This window comes from Schistocerca serialis, chromosome 1 (assembly GCF_023864345.2).
Source record: "Schistocerca serialis cubense isolate TAMUIC-IGC-003099 chromosome 1, iqSchSeri2.2, whole genome shotgun sequence".
Taxonomy (NCBI): Eukaryota; Metazoa; Arthropoda; class Insecta; order Orthoptera; family Acrididae; genus Schistocerca; species Schistocerca serialis.
In genome coordinates, this window is record NC_064638.1 from 1,278,760,897 (window position 1) to 1,278,783,257 (window position 22,361).

At 42.8% G+C, this 22,361-nt stretch overlaps 2 protein-coding genes across 2 annotated transcripts in view; one reads left to right on the plus strand and one right to left on the minus strand.

Moving 5' to 3' along the window:
* LOC126456888 (serine/arginine repetitive matrix protein 1-like) overlaps window positions 1-22,361 on the minus strand; it is an 83,954-nt gene that overhangs the window by 46,816 nt on the left and 14,777 nt on the right. The gene's annotated exons all lie outside the window — the stretch shown is intronic.
* Window positions 1-22,361, plus strand: part of LOC126459917 (chondroitin sulfate N-acetylgalactosaminyltransferase 2-like) — a 163,294-nt gene that overhangs the window by 9,201 nt on the left and 131,732 nt on the right. The window contains exon 2 of the mRNA XM_050095890.1: window positions 18,429-18,525. The gene's annotated coding sequence lies outside the window, so the exon portion shown is untranslated. The remainder of the gene's footprint in view (window positions 1-18,428; window positions 18,526-22,361) is intronic.

Sequence of the window (22,361 nt, forward strand, 5' to 3'; positions counted from 1 at the left end):
CGTAAACGTCTCTGCAGTCGTCGTTCACCCCTGTCATGTGTTTTCAGTAGCACACCACTGTTGCCTCAACACTGGTTTCGGACGGCGCCATTTTCCCGCACACAATATACTTTACCCACCACGGCACGTGATCAGTTTATAACCTTAGCCGTTTCGAAAATGCTTCTAGCCTTGGCCCAAAGGCCAATGGTCATGTAAGTCAGATAAATCTCTCCGTTTTCACATTACGACAGCGACTCTGCTGTTGTCCGCGTCCCTACGACAGGCTTTATATACCCTCCGCTTCCAGTGCTGCCAACTGTCATCTGCGAGTGGTTATTGCACGTCGACGTCGAACATAGGCGGCGGTCGGATTACTGTGACTGGGCCGGGTACAATCAGAAATACACACATCAAGAAAAGTTTTGCATGACCTCGGTTCTAGGCGCTACAGTCTGGAACCGCACGACCGCTACGGTCGAAGGTTCGAATCCTGCCTCGGGCATGGATGTGTGTGATGTCCTTAGGTTAGTTAGGTTTAAGTAGTTCTACGTTCTGGAGGACTGATGACCTCAGAAGTTAAATCCCATAGTGCTCAGAGCCAGTTGAACAAGTTGACCTCGGTTCCGAGAGATCCGGAACCTGTACAGAAAATTGGAGTAGAGATCAACATAAACATCACTTTATTGCTCATGAAAACCACACGTTGCACGTTGTACCACCATACAGCGAGACCTTCAGAGGTGGTGGTCCAGATTGGTGTGCACACAGGTACCTCTAGTACCAAGTAGCACGTCCTCTGCATTGATGCATGCCTATATTCGTCGTGGAATACTATCCACAAGTTCATCAAAGCACTGTTGGTCCAGATTGTCCCACTTCTCAACGGCGATTCGGCGTAGATCCTTCAGAGTGGCTGGTGGGTCACGTCTTCCGGAAACAGCCCTTTTCAATCTACCCCAGGCATGTTCGATAGGGTTCATGTGTGGAGAATATGCTGGCCACTCTAGTCAAGCTATGTTGTTATCCTGAAGGAAGTCATTCACAAGATATGGGGACGTGAAATGTTGTCCATGAAGACGAATGCCTCGCCAATATGCTGCCGATATGGTTGCAATATCGGTCGGAGGATGGCATTCACGTATCGTACAGCCGTTACGGCGCCTCCCATGACCACCAGCGGCGTACGTCGGCCCCACATTATGGCACCCCAAAACAGCAGGGAACCTCCACTTTCTTGCACTCGCTGGACAGTGTGTCTAACGCGTTCAGCCTGACCGCGTTGCCTTCAAACACGTGCCCCGCAATTGTCTGGTTGAAGGCATATGCGACATTCTTCGGTGAAGAGATTTTGATGCCAATCCTGAGCGGTCCATTCTGCATGCTGTTGGGCCCATCTGTACCGCTCTGCATGGTGTCATGGTTGCAAAGATGGACCTCGCCGGGGACGTCGGGAATGAAGTTGCGCATCGTGCAGCCTATTGCAGACAGTTCGAGTCGTAACGCGACCTCCTGTGGCTGCACGAAAAGCATTATTCAACTTGGCGGCATTGCTGTCAGGGTTCCTCCGAGCCATAATCCTTATGTAGCGGTCATACACTGCAGTAGCAGCCCTAGGGCGGCCTCAGCGAGGCATGTCATCGACAGGTCCTGTCTCTCTGTATCTCCTCCATGTTTCAACAATATCGCTTTGGTTCACTCCGAGACGCCTAAACACTTCTCTTGTTCAAATGGTTCAAATGGCTCTGAGCACTATGGGACTTAACATCTGAGGTCATCAGTCCCCTAAAACTTAGAACTACTTAAACCTAACTAACCTAAGGACATCACACACATGCATGCCCGAGGCAGGGTTCGAACCTACGACCGTAGCAGTCGCACGGTTCCGGACTGAAGCGCCTAGAACCGCTCAGCCACAGCTGCCGGCTACTTCTCTTGTTGAGAGCCTTTCCTGACACAAAGTAACAATGCGGACGCGATCGAACCGCGGTATTGCCCGCCTAGGCATGGTTAAGTAGAATCAACACGAGCCTTCCTGGTGGAATGACTGCAACGGATCGGCTGTCGGACCACCTCCGTCTAACAGATGCTGCTCATCCGTGGTTGTTTACATCTTTGGACTGACATCTCTGAGCAGTCAAAAAGACTGTGTCTGCGATGCAATATCCACAGTCAACGTCTATCTTCAGGAGTTCTGGGAACCGGCGTGATACAAAACTTTTTTTGATGTGTGTATATTAAAACCAGAAGATTAAATAGAGGTAAGGTTATTGAATAGACAAACGTCAAACGTCAACAAATTTGACGTTTCTCTCTGTATTAGCCATAACTATTTTTAATCTTACCGTTTTAATGGATTTTAGTCATATTATCTGTATGTGACTTCAGTGCCTCAATCCCTGATTGTTTTACGTAATGCACTCCAAGTAACTGCTTGTTCTTCTGAAGAAGATACCCTTAAAGGATTCTAAACCTGGTTGAAGTCTAAAAATAAAAAAAAGTCGGCAACTGATTGGCTGTGTACTGTTTTAACTGGTTACTTCAGTTTCCTATAGCTAGATGTTACGTTGATTACAGACTCGTACAATAATCTACATGTTCTTACAGGTTCATTAGGTAATCAGCATTGAACGCTGTTTGGAAACTGGTGGTAGAGTTGTAACTATTTTAACGTGGTCCACATTCCTAATACGTAAAGGTGTGGCACTAAGATTGATTCTGTGGTTTGTGTGTGTGTGTGTGTGTGTGTGTGTGTGTGTGTGTGTGTGTGTGTGTGTTCGGTCTTCTGACTAGTTTGATGTGTGCTGACCTCTACATCCCAGAGTAGCACTTACACCGAACGCCCTCGACTGTTTGTCGGATGTATTCCAATCTTTGTCTTTCCCTACAGGTTTCACCTTCCCCAGCTCCCTCTACGAACGTTAAAGTAAGTCCTTGATCTCTTAACGCATCCTGTCATCCTACCCTTCGTTAGGGTCAGTGGTTTATCCGTATGTTCCTCTCATCGCCAGTTCTGCGGAGAACGTTTTTATTTCTTATCTCACGCACTTCATTTTCAGGATCCTTCTATAGCATTACATCTCAAGCGCTTGAAGCCTTTCGTTTTTGGGTTTTGCACAGTCCATAATTCTCTACGATACAATGCTGCACTCCAGATGTACATTATAAGAAATTGCTTTCTCTAATGAAGGTCTTCGTTTGAAATATCAAACTTCGTCGAGAAATGATCTCGTTGCCTTTTATTCGTAAATATTGGTCGTTACTTGTAACTTCCACTTGGCAACGGTTTCTTATCCGAACAAATTGTGAAAAGTAAACTAAAATTACAATAGACGTCGGAAATGATGACAGTTCAGAAATAAAATTTTATTAGATTTGTCGTGATGTTAGACAATTTAAAAATTTAATTAACAGTCAGATCAAAAAGAAAATTACTTGGTGATGGCTTAAGTGTCTTTTCTCGCCAGAGAACATGACAAGCAGCACAGCTAACAGGATATTTGGAAACGATAACAACAGTTTAAACTGAAGGCCACTTGTCATTTAGGCAAGCAGCCGGCTCAGAAGACTAGAGAAGGCGTCACGACACTGAGAGGACAAGGTCAAATAAGACGGAGGAGATATTCCACTGACACACGTAATGTATGACAGCAGAACCGATCTAACATTAAGGGAGTCACATGTGGATGGACATCTCGCAAAGAGATAGTCCGATAGGGCAACACAGCATCGGTGCACGTGATGGAAAACGTGTTGGTGAATTAAACAAGACAGGATTGAGGTCACACGAGAAGGCCGCATTCAATCACATCAATTATGACAGATATAAAAGAGGCCGTTATCAGATTCCCCAAACAGTTACAGAATGGAGCAGTGACCATACGGAGTGGCAAATCCGCCATAGTAGCAGATGAAGACTTAGTTTCTTCAGTCGGCGGAAAGCCAGTGGAAAGACTCTGGGGACACATAACAACTTCGACATAAGTAATTAGTAATTTCTTGGAATTATTGAAGTATTATTCTGAACGAGTAATACTTCAGCATTTCAGTAAATGACAGTGTGATGACCTTAAACCACAGGAAAAATAATTATCAAAATCTGAACTGTGAAGTCATCCAAAATTCTAGTTGGAATACCACACTCCTTGTTACACTTCTCAATTGGTCACGATTCCATTTTGTTTATGAACTGAAAACTCTAATATTCACAAGAAACTGCTCTGAAATTAACCTGAATCGACAAAATTGTGTGTATATTCTCTGAAACTTCAAAGGCATCTGAGACAATATCTGAAAGGAATTAGAAAAAGTGAAAAAATTTCGTGAATCACACACGATACTGTTAATAATTGCATGAACGCTGGGGGGTTCACCATAAATCTACCCACTTTTGAGTATAACCAGTGTCTCTTAATACTACGACTCGTAACAATACAATATCAAAAACTTTTATTAATGGGTAAACAGTCCCTACGTGATTTGACAGCTGACATTTATAATTCACGCTCACGTCAGGAAATGCACCAATACGGGAATAGCAGCTTTTACGTTATTGGTCAGAACGCAAGCAATTATGGCGGTCGCCGTAATTTTCGCACGACGCCATATTTCGCGACAAAACGTTCTTATTAGTCACTGTCAAAGGTCTAGTCTCTTAACAATACATAAAACTACATAAAATAACTACAATAATTTTGACATGCAAGCAGAATTAGTTCTAATGAGAGGAAGTAGTTTATATTTATTGGTGTTTCAACAATGACTACCAGGCAACTTTTAATTCACTGATTACAATTTTATTTTCGTTAGCAGAAAGCAAATATAAACTAAACAAAGAATTTATTTGAATAGAGTCTGTAATTCTTATACTTTTGATAGAGAAAGAAAGTTTCTAGGTCAGGGGATAGCGTTCGGCGAAATCTCTTAACTTTTTGTTGCATACGAAGCGTTGAGTTGGGCAGCACGATGTCGGCGGGTTACGACGATGAGAGCAGGATACAGGCAGTTCCGCTGGTTAATCTTCTCCGGCGAAACGCAAATAAAGTCCCGGCACAGCTGTACCATTAACCCCGTGGTGATTAACAAACCACAAGACGCCAGTATACGAACGTTGTTGACATGTCCTCTCTTTCAAAGTACATTACGTAGACATCGCTCGTTTTTACACTTTATGCACTGTCCGTGACGCTATTGTCCATAATTACACGGTTCGTCACATTCATATAGTCTTAGCCACAAATACACAGTTCAAAGAATTGTTCTTGTGTGTGAAGCACACCGTAAACAATGTCCACTCTGTTCTCGCATTTCAAACTTCGACAACGTCACTGAAAGCCATTTATATTGCACAGTTAATTAGTCTTCACTTTCATGGCTTGATAGAATGTGATAGACAACAGTTCCACCACCCAAAACCAATACCAGCAAAGTTCATTCGCATAAAAGCACTGTTCGTGTCGGCCACAACACAGTATTGTTAGCGGCACTTTCACAGTCCGGTTTATTTGTTCTTAAAATTCGCTGGCGATGGCATTACATACCGCAGTGCTAAGAGAATTAACAATCTGATAGTTCGGTATCACTGTCCATACAATTACATATGCTTTTCATAAAACACAGTACTATTTTTCCGCGCACGCTTCACAGACACACCATCCACCATCCCCTCTACTACACAACAACCTTTCGACTATCGATATCACTATCGCTGTCCTCTGTCTATAGATGTTATATCGTTATCGTAAATTACATAAATCTTTATAAATGTTATTGACTGCAGTTTTCACACTTAATAATATTCCAAAAGAGAACTTTACAAACTTTTTCACAGGTACAGAGCAAGAAACATATTTATCCATTGGCAAACGAAATAGTCGCAATTACATCTTTACATTTAAAAACCACCGTAGAATGTTACGTAATCACAATTAGAAATGCCCATATGAACAAAATAAAAAGAATAGAAATCTAAAGCAAATCACGAAAAAAATTTTATATGCATAATTAGCAATGCCTTCACAACAGGACCAAGTTATAGCTGACGACTTGTCTCCTGTACCGCAAAGCTAAGTGTCCATATAGTAATAGTGAAACAGGCCCAGGGGACCAGCAGTTAGCAGAACGTGTGTGGCTAAGAGCACTCGTCTCTATTTAAATTAGATAGCTGACTGACTGTATAATAAAGGGTAGTAGATCTGATACCTCACCTACTCTAATTCTTTATAATCTCACCTGTATCTAACAGCTAAATTAAAGTGTTACATCAAAGTAATAACGTACAACTCCTGTAGAATCTATGCGCAACATTACTCCTTTGTAGTCGACAATACTGATATTACCAAACTCCCAATCTTCCTCTCATCTCCGCTACAAAGGTTATGAAGGTTGAATCCTGTTTCAGGAAAACATCCCGATGTCGCCTACGTGCTGATAGCGCCACGCAGATCTCACCAACTCTATATTGGTGAAAGGCACCACGTGTGCCGGGACAGACGTTATCGTCACATATTACACGGAAGTAAAAGAGCATGTCTCTAAAATACACTACTGGCCATTAAAATGATGACGTGTTACAGACGCGTAATTTAACCAACAGGAAGAAGATGCTGTGATATGCAAATGATTAGCTTTTCAGAGTATTCACACAAGGTTGGCGCCGGTGGCGACACCTACAACGCGCTGACGTGAGAAAAGTTTCCAACCCATTTCTCATACAGAAACAGCAGTTGACCGGCGTTGCCTGGTGAAACGTTGTTGTGATGCCTCGTGTAAGGAGGAGAAATGCGTACCATCACGTTTCCGACTTTGATAAAGGTCAGATTATAGCCTATCGCGATTGCGGTTTATCGTATCGCTACATTGCTGCTCGCGTTGGTCGAGATGCAATGACTGTTAGCAGAATATGGAATCGGTGGGTTCAGGAGGGTAATACGGAACGCCGTGCTGGATCGCAACGGCCTCATATCACTACCAGTCGAGATGACAGGCATCTTATCCGCATGGCTGTAAAGGATCGTGCAGCCACGTCTCGATCCCAGAGTCAACAGATGGGGGCGTTTGCAAGACAACAACCATCTGCACGAACAGTTCGACGACGTTAGCAGCAGCATGGACTATCAGCTCGGAGACCACGGCTGAGGTTACCCTTGACGCTGCATCAGAGACAGGAGCGCCTGCGCTGGTTTACTCAACGACGAACCTGGGTGCACGAATGGCAAAACGTCATTTTTTCGGATGAATCCAGGTACTGTTTACACCATCATGATGCTCGCATCCGTGTTTGGCGACATCGCGGTGAACGCACATTGGACGCGTGTATTTGTCATCGCCATACTGGCTTATCACCCGGCGTGATGGTATGGGGTGCCAATGGTTACACGTCTCGGTCACCTCTTGTTCGCATTAACGGCACTTTTAACAGTGGACGTTACATTTCAGATGTGTTGCGACCCGTGGCTCTACCATTTATTCGATCCCTGCAAATCCCGACATTGCAGCAGCATAATGCCCGGCCGCATGTTGCAGGTCCTGTAAGGGCCTTTCAGGATACAGAAAATGATCGACTGCTGCCCTGGTCAGCACATTCTCCATATCTCTCACCAATTGAAAACGTCTGGTCACTGGTGGCCGAGCAACTGGCTCGTCACAATACGCCGGTCTCTACTCTTGATGAACTGTGGTATCGCGGTGAAGCTGCATGGGCAGCTGTACCTGTACACGTCATCCGAGCTCTGTTTGACTCAATGCCCAGGCGTATCAAGGCCGTTATTACGGTCAGAGGTGGTTGTTGCGGGTGCTGATTTCTCAGGATCTATGCACCCAAATTGCGTGAAAATGTAATCACATGTCAGTTCTAGTATAATATACTCGTGCAATGAATACCCGTTTATCATCTGCATTTCTTCTTGGTGTAGCAATTTTAACGGCCAGTAGTCGAAGTACACATTTCTGATTGGGCCCTGAGCGACCTTAAAGCGGCTTTGATGCAGATCTGTACCAACAAACAAAGATGTAATTACCTAACTTGCTTTTATCGTGGTGGTAATTAATTACGACTGCCGCTTGTTACTCTAGCTTTGGGTCGGAGGACTTCTCCACAGCTGTTGAGGAAGTCCCCAAGATTCACACGGTCCGCACGCGTGAGTGGTGTCCTTTACGGAGCGAGGCCGTCGTCGCAGTAGGATCAGGGGAGCACTAAGTGCGGAGTGCAGGGCACGAGTCCACAACACGCGGCCCCACAGCTGCCTGCTTGGGGGAGAGTGTGAGAGGGAGAGAGGGAGAGGCCACAGAACCGAGCTAATGGGCGCCTCTATCGATTCCCAGCGCTTTCGCTGCTCTCCCCCTGTGGACAAACCGAGAGCCGAGCTGTGGCCAGAGGCAGGGCTGAGCCAGCACCACCTGTTCCGCAGTGGTGGGCGCGGGGAAGGAGTGGGGGGTGGGGGTGAGGAGACGCTGCCACAACCAGGGGGGGGGGAGGGGCTGACTGCTGGCGCCCAGTCAGCTGCAGTGTGCAGGCGTAGTGCGGTTGTCGTGGCGATACGTCCCGCATCGGACGACATGTCTTTAATAATAATCAGCTCACAGTACAAAATGTCAGTCACTCCCTTACCAGAGTAGGCTGTTCGTTTGGAGAGCTGTACATGATGTGCAGTTGGTATCAGGCGGTCATGTGACCCTCAGGTGTTGAAGTTAAGTCATGGCAGTGAAGTGCCAGCCGGCTGTACAGAATCAGCACGGTAAAACTGGTCGACATGGTGACGTCACATATCGGCAGAACAGAGCTACCGTGTTCGGACCCACTCATGACCACTCTGTGAATGAAGTGGGCAGATTTCTTAATTTGTATTAAGGCGGGGTTCGTCGTCGTGTCTACAAGAAACCCTGTACCACTCGCAGGCATTTTAATCTTATTACTTTTATTACACACGTGTTGTTTCGGAGTGTGGGAAGTCCCACCGCCACACCTTCACCCGCCTACGTTAGGCAAAATTTTTGCGCGTGAGTCATGCAGCACCATCACCGTCAGAGGGTGGTACGGGACCACAAGTCCCACCGCCACACCTCCAAAGTGAATTGCAGTGACGCAGTCACTGCCCTGTGGAAATCCACCGCCTCACCAACACAGGCAGACCGCAATAGAGCGGTGATGCAGTATTGTAACATATCACCCGTAGGAAGATGGAAGGAGTATATGGAGAATTTATACAAGGGCGATGTTCTTGAGGACAATATTATACAAATGGAAGAGAATGTAGATGAAGATGAAATAGGAGATATAATACTGCGTGAAGAGTTTGACAGAGCACTGAAAGACCTAAGTCGAAACAAGGCCCCGGGAGTAGACAACATTCCATTACAACCACTGATAGCCTTGGTGAGCCAGGCCTAACAAAACTCTACCATCTGGTGAGCAAGATGTATGAGACAATCGAAATACCCTCAGACTTCAAGAAGAATACAATAATTCAAATCCCAAAGAAAGCAGGTTTTGACAGATGTGAAAATTACCGAACTACCAGTTTAATAAGCCACTGCTGCAAAATACTAACACAAATTCTTTACAGACAAATGGAAAAACTGATAGAAGCCGACCTCGGGGAAGATCAGTTTGGATTCCGTAGAAATGTTGGAACACGTGAGGCAATACTGACCCTACGACTTATCTTAGAAAATACATTAAGGAAAGGAAACCTATGTTTCTAGCATTTGTAGAGTTAGAGAAAGGTTTTGGCAATGTTGACAGGAATACTCTCTTTCAAATTCTGAAGGTGGCAGGCGTAAAATACAGGGAACGAAAGGCTATTTACAATTTGTACAGAAACCAGATGGCAGTTATAAGATTTGAGGGGCATGAAAGGGAAGCAGTGGTTGGGAAGGGAATGAGACAGGGTTGTAGCCTCTCCCCGATGTTATTCAATCTGTATATTGAACAAGCAGTAAAGAAAAGAAAAGAAAAATTTGGAGAAGGAATAAAAATTCATGGAGAAGAAATAAAAGCTTTGAGGTTCGCCGATGACATTGTAATTCTGTCAGAGACAGCAAAGGACTTGGAAGAGCAGCTGAACCGAATGGACAGGGTCTTGAAAGGAGGATATATTATGAACATAAACAAAAGCAAAACGAGAATAATGGAAAGTAATCGAATTAAATCGGGTGATGCTGCAGGAATTAGATTAGGAAATGAGACGCTAAAAGTAATAAATGAGGATTGCTATTTGGGGAGCAAAATAACTGATGATGAACGAAGTAGAGAGGATATAAAATGTAGACTGTCAATGGCAAGGAAAGAATTTCTGAAGAAGAGAAATTTGTTAACATCGAGTATTGATTTAAGTGTCAGGAAGTCGTTTCTGAACGTATTTGTGTGGGGTTTAGCCACGTATGGAAGTGAAACCCGGACGATAAATAGTTTGGACAAGAAGAGAATGGAAGCTTTCAAAATGTGGTGCTACAGAAGAATGCTGAAAATTAGATGGGTAGATCACGTAACTAATGATTAGGTATTCAATAGAATTGGAGAGAAGAGAAATTTGTGGCACAACGTGACTAGAAGAAGGGATCGGTTGGTAGGGCATATTCTGAGGCATCAAGGGATCACCAATTTAGTATTGGAGGGTACATATCGTAGAGGGAGACCAAGAGATGAATACACTAAGCAGATTCAGAAGGATGTAGGTTGCAGTAGGTACTGGGAGATGAAGAAGCTTGCACAGGATAGAGTAGCATGGAGAGGAGAGCTGCATCAAACGAGTCTCTGGACTATAGACCACATCAACAACATTCAACAATAGATCACACTAATCTGATTAATTTTTTGTAGGAGCATCCAGACAGAGTAGAAGGAGTAAGAGCTTCCAAAAAGAAGTAGAAGGACTGGGCCGCAAGAAAATTCCTAATTTTAGAGTTGAAAGTGCGTGTATTATCGCTGAGATTCTTTAATTTTTGTGATAGCTTATTGAAAATGGATGCAGCGGAGTACTGCACAAGAGTCAAGATGGTGCGATCCAAATGCAGACTGATTTCTACAAAGCATTAAATTACCGAAAGCTGCCACTTTTTGGAAATAAGCTCATATTGTCAACAACAAACGACGCTAAGCAAAATATGTGTTGAGAGGCCAATGCCATAATTCCCAGGCTCCTGAACAGGCATTCGTGAACTTAACAACATACATTGTTCGAACTGCCCTCTTCTAAGAGAAAAATACCCTATGTGAATGGAAAGAGTTATTCCGGAATGTAATGCTGTATGCCGCAAACGAATGAAAATAAGCAAAGTAACCCTATTTCCTCGCTGGGCTAACACATATTGTAGGTAATGTTATAATGCCAAATGCAGTAGCATTCAGTTTTTGAAAAAGTTCCTGGAGATGTGCTTTCTATGACAGGCTAATATCTGCCTGAGTTCCTAGGAATATGTATTGTTCAGTTCACTAATCATGTACCAGTTCTTTGTAATGAAAATGTCAGTTTTGGTTGAAATATATTTTAAAAACTGTAAAAACGGAGTCTTAATGTGATTTAGCATAAAATTATTTCCTACTTGCGCCTTGAACTGCAGAATTTGATACACTGCCTATGTTCCACTCAATGTCCTTCAGCACCACGCTAGTGTCATCAGCAAAGAGAGCTAATTTAGAAACATCTGTCATATTAGGAGCTATGTCACTTTTATACAGGGTGTTAGTTTTAACTTGAGACAACTAAATATCTTGAAAACGACTCATCATACGAAAGAAATTCCTAGGTTAAAAGTTGGTATTAGTAAACGGGACATCTATCTGTGGGAAAATTGGCACTTCGTAACCACCCCTCCTGCGTGGAAGAGGTGAACTTTGTATTTTCGAATGGGAACTCTTCTCCCCCCACTTGTATTGCATATTGGAATTGTACGCCAAAAAATACGTACTGTTCACTAGAATCGTTGTTTTCAAATCGTGTAGCTGACACTATAATTGACAAATATCAAGTGTGCCTGTTTTTGCAATGAAGAACCGATGCATTTGATTCTACACTTCATTTACCAGGTAAATGTAAACCATTGTATTGTAACGGTTGATATTTATGTTCGAAATTTACTTCATCATCATCATCATCATCAGTGCCAAAAGGCAGGTTTCACATGGTAGTGCGCTAGGCTGTCCGGTCTTGTGCCATCACGTCTGCACAATTTCCTCTTCCCTTTATGTCGTCTATCATCTTGTATCTCTTTCATCCTCTTAGTCTTCTCCCACAAACTAATCCTTCCAAAGCGTCTGCTAGCAAGCACTCCCTTCTCAATGAATGTCCCAACCAGTTCTTTTTCCTTTCTATTATAACCTTCTGCAGACATCTTCTCTTACCAGCCCTTTCCAATACTCTTTCATTACTCGCTCTTTCCAGCCAGCTTATTCTCTCCATTCTCCTCCACATCCACATCTCAAATGCTTCTAACCTTTTTTCATCCTCTCGTCTCAGCGTCCATGTTTCTGCCCCATATAGTGCCACACTCCAGACAAAACATTTGCCAGGCGTTTTCCTTAGACCTTTATCTAATTTGCCACATAAGAGTCTCCTTTTTCTGTTGAATGCCCCCTTCGCTATGGCAATTCGAGTTTTCACCTCTTGGTGACATCTCAAGTCTTCAGTTATTGTGCTTCCGAGATATTTAAAGGCACTTACTTGGCTAATGGTAGGTTGTCCTATTTCAATATTAGACAGTCTGCGTCCTATACTGTTGACCATACTCCTTGTTTTTGCTGTGTTTATTTGCATCCCATTGTGTGGAATATGGGATGAAATTTACTTGAGTGTAGCAAATTTTATTGTACAATGTAATGTGGTTAGTCGTTTCGATGTTCGGTTCGAATCTGCGTGTTGCGTGATCGAGGAACAACAACGTCCATGTAATAGCATTCTGATGGTTTGCACTCACAGCTGTCAATCCCATAGGGAACAGAAAAGCACGTTACCATATAAGCAGCTTATTTGCCAGAAATGTCAATTTCTAGCCATATTGTCTGTACTTCACAATCACGTTTGCTACTCTCAAGTAACGTTTGAACATCAGTATCAACCGTTAGATCAAAAAGGTTTACATTCACAATGTAAATGAAATGTAGAATCAAATGTGTCTGTTCTTAATTACAAAAACAGCCACATTAGGTATTCGTCGATTACACCGCAGACTACTACGATTGGCAAACAATGGTTTGTTATAACTGTACGTATATTTTGGCACAGAATCCAAATATTCAGTAAAAATGAGGGGTTCCCATTTGAAAATCAAGCATTCCAATAATGAGGGGCAAGGGGACTTACCTTTATCAAGCATCCTGATGGGAAGATCTATACATATAAAAACGAAAAAGCAAGACTGTAAACGAACAGCGACATTATGAAAGGGAAATGTTGAAATACTTGCACCCAGTGCTTCATCATAAGATGTGTCGGAACGCAGAGTCCCTAGTGTTGTCATACAATCCAAGGTAATGTGTAAAAAACTAATCTACGGGAGTATAAGGGAACAGAGCAAGACAAAGGACGCTTTCTAGAGTAAAAGCTGTAAGATCATTTCGTATTCTTTGTGTCTTTTCATATGCACAATAAATTATGTAAAACGGGGTAAAAAGTGAGAGATAAATACATTCCAACTGCAGCTTCCGACAAAATGGGCAGAGAAATGTGAGGGAACAAAAGGGGCAGTCGGTGTTATTCTGAAATTACTGAAGATAAAGCGGCTATTTGGCCCGGCAAAGGCGCAGCGGATTTTCAAACTGTCGTAGGATGGTTTATTACGAGAGCACATTCAGCAGACGCGCCAGGGCTTGGCAAGCATAAACTTTAAATTAATGTCTCTCCTTACTACTGTTAGAAATAAATTGTGTACTAGTGGCTGAGAAATAAGTGACAAATCATTGTATGATACTTTAGTACTTTACAACCTAATTAGAGGATGCGGCATTTAGACACTTCCCATACCATTATCAGTTTATCTGGAACATTCAATGTCTAAAGATGAAAGGTCTGCACTTGCCAACGTCGAAATTTTTGCCATCAGTCCAAGAAATTGTGCCAATGGAGGGAATTACAGCCAGTGTGGAAGCAGGCATTCGTAGTGTCGGCAGGATAACAGCTGAAAAAATCCATACAGATGCAGCAAGAGTATTAGAGAGCGTGAAACCTTCAAACCGTAAAGTAACTATGGGTGATAGGAATACTATAAAACACTGAAAGCCTGCTGACAAGGGCAGTGCAACAGCAGTCAGAATGGGGCTGACATCCACAGACATCCTAAGTAAGCATGCGACTATCATGGTTGATAAAAAAAAAAGACTCCTCAGTCGATCAGAATTGTCTGTTCACTTCAACTTTGCCACCATAGGAACTTCATGGGTTGCTGAAAATTCACAATGAAAACATTCTGCTGAAACATACAGCAAGTGCCGTTGGTTCACTCACCTATTCATCACCAAGATCTTGATAAAACTATTTCAACTGCATTCGTTACGTGGATGACACATTCTTTGCGCTATGGAGACTTGGCAGGGAGGGAATAAGTCGTTTTCATGAACATCCCGAAGAGATTAATCCGAAGATTCAGCCTACTACGGAGGAGGAGGTGGATGACATTTTCCTGATGTGCTAGTTTTGAAGAAAGAAGAAATGGGCTACACGGTATAACGAAAACCCACAAACACGAACCATTATCTAAAGCATTCTTAATAACACCCACAACAAAAGCGAACTTTTGTAAAAAACTTAGCGGATCGACCGAGCGACATCGGCAAACCGGATCTGCTCGATGTGGTATTAGAATATCTCACATGTGCTTTGCTGAAGAATGAATATTTGTCCATTGAGATAAAAAGAGCGCTAAGACAGATCATAGCAATGTACAGATATCTGTGAAATTTAAAGTCTTTCCTGCCCTTCATTCAAGACGTTACTGATCACATAGGAAATATCTTGGCGAAATGGAATATTGCTGTAATTTGCAAAAGCATCTGGAAGATATAGGAAGATCTAAAGCTGCCAAAGATGTTCACAAACCGCTGGAAAAAGCAGGAATTTGCGGGACAGCGGGTAGCTGTGAAGGCGTGTACGTGGGTATTACTAAAATAACGGCCGAAAATCGACTAGGGGAACAGAATGGAGCTGTAAAACGCGAGAAACTCACAGATCGATCTCATGGAACATAATTTGTTGTCAGGAGACCGCCGGATTCTATTTGATATGACTCAGGAACTGGAAGTCACAAGCGGATGCTATGAAAGGCTAGAGAGAGAGACCTTAGGAGGAGTGTGTGAAAATGAATGGTATCCGGATTCCTGCGCTGAAGAAGACGTGCGCCAGACTTTTTCTACTATGGAGAGAGAGCAATAATGGACAACAACAACTGAAAATGGCCAAATGCGTTCGAGCTTTCGAAACGCGTGACGTCACGCCTCATCGTGGGAGCACGCGGAAATGGAATTTCACTTCACTAAGTGGCGAGCCAGCGTGTGCATTAGACCTTCGAAAAAGCTACTACACTCATGAAGATGTCCTTCGCAGATGGAGACGAAATGTTGGGTTTTATAAGAAATTCATCCGACCACGGCATAATAGCAGCGAATATTTCAGTAAGTGTGTTCTACACATAAGACATGTCTATGTTACGTCTCTGTAAGCTGGGTTTCCACGAGAAATGACTGAACATCACATAGTGAATGCAAATGTGCAGAATAAACTAGTTTGTTACTCTTAATCGACAGCAGAAGTAATCGTGCCGTCTTCAGATATCTTGAGGAACTTCGTAAGTTATGAGGTGTGGGTTTTCCACACACGTTCGTAAACTGTCTTTAACTCCATTATTTCACTGACTGGACTATTTTAGTACCTTGTGTAATTGTATGAGAAGCTCGTAAACTGTATGTACTGATTCTCATCAAAATGCGACGATGATCCGTATGTTGATGTTACTTGTAACATACAGCAAGAACAGTTTGACCCGCCACTAGAAGTCAGCATACGATACCTGGATTAGTCGATATTCCCCATGATGAAACTATTCCACTTGTTCTGTAAGATGTATGAGACAGGCGAAATATCCTCAGACTTCACGAAGAAAGTAATAATTTCAATTCCGAAGCAGGCAGATACTGATAGGTGTGAAAGAGTACTTGTACGTCCTTGTGTTCCTTTTCTTGTGTTGTTGCTGTTGTGATGGTGGTGGTGGTTTGAAGCAGCTCTCCAAGCAAGCCTATCTTTGGCAAGCCTCTTCATCTTTGCATAAGTACTGCCACTTACATACGTATGAATTTGATAACTGTAGCCAACTCTTGAGCTCCCTCTACAAATTTTACCCCTTCACTTCTCGCCATTACTAAAGTGCCGATGTCTCAGATGCAATCTTTTAAGTGATCTCTTCTTTTAGTCAATTTCTGTCATAAATTTATTTGCTCCTCTATCCGATCTAATATCTCTTCATTAGTTGTTTGATTCATCAATCCTACCTTCAGCATTCTTCTGGAGCACCAAATAAAAAAAAAGTTCTACTCTCTTCCTGTTTGAACTGTTTATTGTAAACGTTACAGTTCCATACAAGGCTACGCTCCAGACAAATACATTCAGATACTAAGTCTTCCTAACAGATTTCTTTTCGATTTTACTTTCCTTCAGAAACGCTTTTATTGTTGTCCCCAGAATGCATAATAAATGCATTTTACTTCTGCCATCATCAGTTTTTTATTACGCAAATAGCAAAACTCATCTATTAGTGTCTCATTTCATTATGCAATCCACTTAGTACTGGCGGATTTGATTACTCTGCATTCAAATACACTGGTTTTACTTTCACTGATTTTCATCTTATAATCTGTTTTCAAGACAGTATCCATTCTGTTCAGCTTATCTTTTAAGTTGTTTTCCATGTATGACAGAGTTAAAATGTCATCAACAAGCCCCAAAATTTTTATTTCTTATCCTTGACTATTAATTCTCTTTTAAAACTTATGCCCGATTTTCTTCCTGAGTCTACATGTTGGATAAAATGAGGGTTAGGCTACACTCTCTCCTCAGTAGTTACGTCTCTTTAATGATATTTGACTCAACCGCAGTCTGGTTCCTGTACAAGTTGTATACAGAATCTCAGTACGTGTATTACAGTCAAAATTTTCAAATGTGTGATCAACATTTTCAAATGCTTTAGCTTTAGCTAGATTTGCCTTTCTTCAATCTGACTTAAATGGCGGTATCTGGTGGCTGCTCCCTTCTGCTGCAGGGCTGTGTGTGGGAGCAGTTCACGTCAAAAGGTCAGTATTGCAATGCACGTTCCTACATTTATTCAGAACCCAACCTGAACTTCCCTCAGATCGCTTCCACTAGCGTTTCCATTCTTCTGTAAATAATGCGTGTCAATATTTTGCATCCACGATTTATTAAACTGATGATAATAATGATAATGAGCGTATGGCATTGGTGACCGGGAGAACCCTCGCGGGGCGGTTCGGCCGCCGCTCCACAAGTTCTTTAACGCCACTACGGCGACTTGCGAGGGAATGAGGATGAACTGATGATGAAAGACACACAACACCCAGTCATCTGGAGGCAGAGAAAAATCCCTGACCCCCCGGGACCCCGTGCGCGCTAAGCAAGAAAGCTACCGCAAGACCACGAGCCGCGGACGTTAAAGTGATGGTGCACTAATATTCACACCAGATACTGGAATTGGAATTATTACATTCTTCGTGAAGTCTGAGGATATTTCGCCTGTCTCATACGTCTTACAGAACAAGTGGAATAGTTTTGTCATGAGGAATATCGACTAATCCAGATACCTTATGCTGACTTCTTGTACTGAGGTCAAGCTATTCTAGCTGTGTCATGTATTCTGTACTTCTGTACAACTGCAAAACCGGATATATTTTCATCTTGTTGCAATGCAAGTTGCAGATCATTTATGTAAATCCTAAACAACAGAGGACCTAAAATAGAACCCTGTGGTATAATATTTCTGACTTCAGATTGTGTCTGAAAGATATGCCAAGTATCTTTCAAACATAATCTTGGCGCTAATTTTTTTATTATTTTCGTTGATGCTAGTTGTTGCATAGCTGATGTGCTTCATGACACCGTTTGTCAATATTTTCTGACTTCTGGTAGATTTTTTTGAAGCCACAGGGATATTAGGAACCAGTGTCTTCCGTGACCTACAAAGATTTGTGTGGAGGCAGTCACCATGACAGGGAAGTGCAAGGGGACCTTGACACGTGCATCATCTAATACACTGTCTCTCTATTCCATCAGTCTAGCAAGTTCTGAGGCAGCTGACATGGGAAACAGAATTGGTAAATTGTCGCTTGTGGAGCAGTCAACGGCGCTGCTTGCTGACTTTGAGCTGCATGACCAAGATTAATTTGTATTTGACATAACTGCTGCAGCAAACAGGTTAACGGGGCCAGCGTTCTACGCACGGCTTTTGTGTTTTAGGGGCTGGACCGCAGAGGCTGGAATGGCGGTATCTGGAGGCCGGCACCCAGCAGAGGGCTGCCTCCTGCTGTAGGGCCTTCTGTGGGAGCAGTACACGGTAAGGCACTCACTTGTAGATCCAACGTAATAAATTTATAAAAAGCTGTATATTCTCTCCATTAAGCAGCTATTTTCTTCGAGAATTACGATATATGTATCTCATTCAATAAACATTTTATGTGGCTACTCACAGGATCTTCTTGTTTCATCAGTTTCCATGATTGTGGCGTAGTGATCAAACAGAGAATGCATGTTAGGAAGTATCTGCGTTCAGTTAACTGCGCCGGCCGTGGTGGCCAAGCGGTTAAAGGCGCTACAGTCTGGAACCGCGCGGCCGCTACGGTCGCAGGTTCGAATCCTGCCTCGGGCATGGATGTGTGTGATGTCCTTAGGTTAGTTAGGTTTAAGTAGTTCTAAGTTCTAGGGGACTGATGACCTTAGAAGTTAAGTCCCATAGTGCTCAGAGCCATTTTTGAGTTAACTGCGTGGGCTCTTCTCATTTTAATTTTCGATGAGGAGTGCCACGCATTCAATCGAAGAGTTGACACACTGTAACGTATGTGCTTCTGAATTTAGGCCCATTCAGCCGCTTGTTACTCGCTGGTTGACGTACTCTTCACAGAAGAGCGCCAGTGAAGCTGCGGGCAGGGCTAGGTACAGAGAGCTACAGTCTGTGAGATTTTGGGAAGAGGTGGCGAGCTTATGCAGGTGTATTCACACAGGGCCTCGGGACGTCCAGCCGGTTGTAGAGTGGTGGTTGCTGCCTAGCTGGGACCTCCTGCCAACTGCCGCATACGAGTTGCTGAATGTTGACTACAAAACTGATTTACATGTTCCCGACGACCCACGTCAAAGCTCGCAAACTCTTTGTGGGGGCGAGGTATCTTCAGACGCCAGTACGAGGTGCATTCAAGTTCTAAGGCCTCCGATTTTTTTTCTAATTAACTACTCACCCGAAATCGATGAAACTGGCGTTACTTCTCGACGTAATCGCCCTGCCGACGTACACATTTTTCACAACGCAGACGCCATGATTCCATGGCAGCGTCGAAGCCTTCTTTAGGAGTCTGTTTTGACCACTGGAGAATCGCTGAGGCAATAGCAGCACGGCTGGTGAATGTGCGGCCACGGAGAGTGTCTTTCATTGTTGGAAAAAGCCAAAAGTCACTAGGAGCCAGGTCAGGTGAGTAGGGAGCATGAGGAATCACTTCAAAGTTGTTATCACGAAGAAACTGTAGCGTAACGTTAGCTCGATGTCCGGGTGCGTTGTCTTGGTGAAACAGCACACGCCCAGCCCTTCCCAGACGTTTTTGTTGTAGTGCAGGAAGGAATTTGTTCTTCAAAACATTTTCGTAGGATGCACCAATTACCGTAGTGCCCTTTGGAACGCAATGGGTAAGGATTACGCCCTCGCTGTCCCAGAACATGGACACCATCATTTTTTCAGCACTGGCGGTTACCCGAAATTTTTTTGGTGGCGGTGAATCTGTGTGCTTTCATTGAGCTGACTGGCGCTTTGTTTCTGGATTGAAAAATGGCATCCACGTCTCATCCATTGTCACAACCGACGAAAAGAAAGTCCCATTCGTGCTGTCGTTGCGCATCAACATTGCTTGGCAACATGCCACACGGGCAGCCATGTGGTCGTCCGTCAGCATTCGTGGCATCAACCTGGATGACACTTTTCGCATTTTCCTGTCGTCATGCAGAATTGTGTGCACAGAACCCACAGAAATGCCAACTCTGGAGGCGATCTGTTCAAGAGTCATTCGGCGATCCCCCAAAACAATTCTCTCCAGTTTCTCAATCATGTCGTCAGACCGGCTTGTGCGAGCCCAAGGTTGTTTTCCTTCAGCAGTCGATGAATTTCAATCGGTTTCACACCACGCAAATTCAGAAAACGAATGATTGCATGCTGTTCAAGTAAGGAAAACGTCGCCATTTTAAGTATTTAAAACAGTTCTCATTCTCGCCACTGGCGGTAAAATTCCATCTGCCGTACAGTGCTGCCATCTCTGGGACGTATTGACAATGAACGCGGCCTCATTTTAAAACAATGCGCATGTTTCTATCTCTTTCCAGTCCGGAGAAAAAAAATCGGAGGCCTTAGAACTTGAATGCACCTCGTATTGTGATACTGGACTGTATATGTGATTCCCAAAATTACGCAAAAAGACAAACTATTACTGTGCTCAAACCAAGTGTGGCTATATGTTCTCTTCATAATTACATAGTTTTGTTCCTACTTTGTGGTTATGCTATATAGTAAATAAAATAAGTTGGTGATGGGGTACAGCAGCAAGCAGATAATTATTCACCGGACACCTCTGATGATTTCATCATTATACAGTTTCGTTTGAGCACAAAACAAATTTCCAATGTGCGCCATGGGTTTTGACTCACTTAGCTGTACTACAATAAAGACAAGACGTTGTTTAACGTTGTTACAAAGAATCTCGACAAGTTATCTACCGATTTGCTTCAAATTTTTACATGATGCTGTAATAAAGACTCGGATGGAGGTGTTTTTTTAAAAATATATATAATATATACAAACATATGTATAATATGCATAAATATATAAACATATGTAATATATAAAGCGGAAATGTTGTTAGCAAAATTCTCGGAAGCTTTTTGACTGATTTACTTCAAATTTTTGCATGTTACTCTAATAAACATTGTCACAGATATAGGATATGTATTTTAAACATTCTTGACCGATTTGATTCATATTTTTACACGATACTCTAATAAATATTCAGGTGGACTAGAGCATATTTTTTTAAAACAACCGTTACTTGTTTTCTGTTAAAACGGACAGCCAGAAAGAAAACGCTGTGCTGTGCTCTGGTGTGCTGTGAAAATATGGTTTAATTTTCTTTCTCACAGTCAGATTTACGAAAGCGGGGCTTTTAATCTATTTGACTTTGTTTCAGCTTGTGATATATTCAAATCAGTTTCCTTCTCCCAGTCGGTTTTGAGGGAAATAACATTTGTGATTTATATGTGTTTCATTAGAATACTATTAAGAAGTTCAAGCTCTCTAAATCTATGTAATGCTGCCAGATACGTCCCTCTCACACCAATGATACCAGCCGATTTACCCACTCATTTTAAGGGACTTCAGTTCCCACTCTATGAATTGTTTACAGTTAAATTATACAGGCCTGAAGGTCACAGAGAGGGAGGATGGGAGAAGCGGATAGAGTGATGGGAAGGAGGGGATGGACAGATAGAGAAAGGAGTCAGATAGAGAGTCTGGAGGGACAGAGGGGGGAGAAAGAGATGGACAGAGTGAGGGGGAAGGAGGAGTGATGGATATAGAGATGCAGATTAGAGCGTATATCCAATTAAAACACCTATTTAGGAATTGCAAAGCTTTGCCGAGTATTCTAGTAAAGAATACAGAAAGGTTACAAAGAATATAAGTGTCAATTAAATTCAATATTTCTTCTGTTACCCAAGGATTTCTGCTAGCCCTCGTATTTTTATTTACTTGATCCTCTGCTGCCTTCACTATTTCATCCCTCAGAGCTACACATTCTTCTTCTACTGTACTTCTTTCCCCCATTCCTGTCAAGTGTTCCCTTGTGTTCTCCCTGAAACTCTCTACAACCTCTGGTTTTGTCAGTTTATCCAGGTACCATCTCCTTAAAATCCCACATTTTTGCAGTTTCTTCAGTTTTAATCTTCAGTTCATAACCAATAGATTGTGGTCAGAGTCCACATGTGCCCCTGGAAATGTCTTACAATTTAAAACCTGGTTCCTAAATCTCTGTCTTACCATTATATGATCTATCTGATACCTTCTAGTATCTCCAGGATTCTTTCATGTATATAACCCCCTTTCATGATTCTTGAACCAAGTGTTCTTATAGAAAAATTTAATAC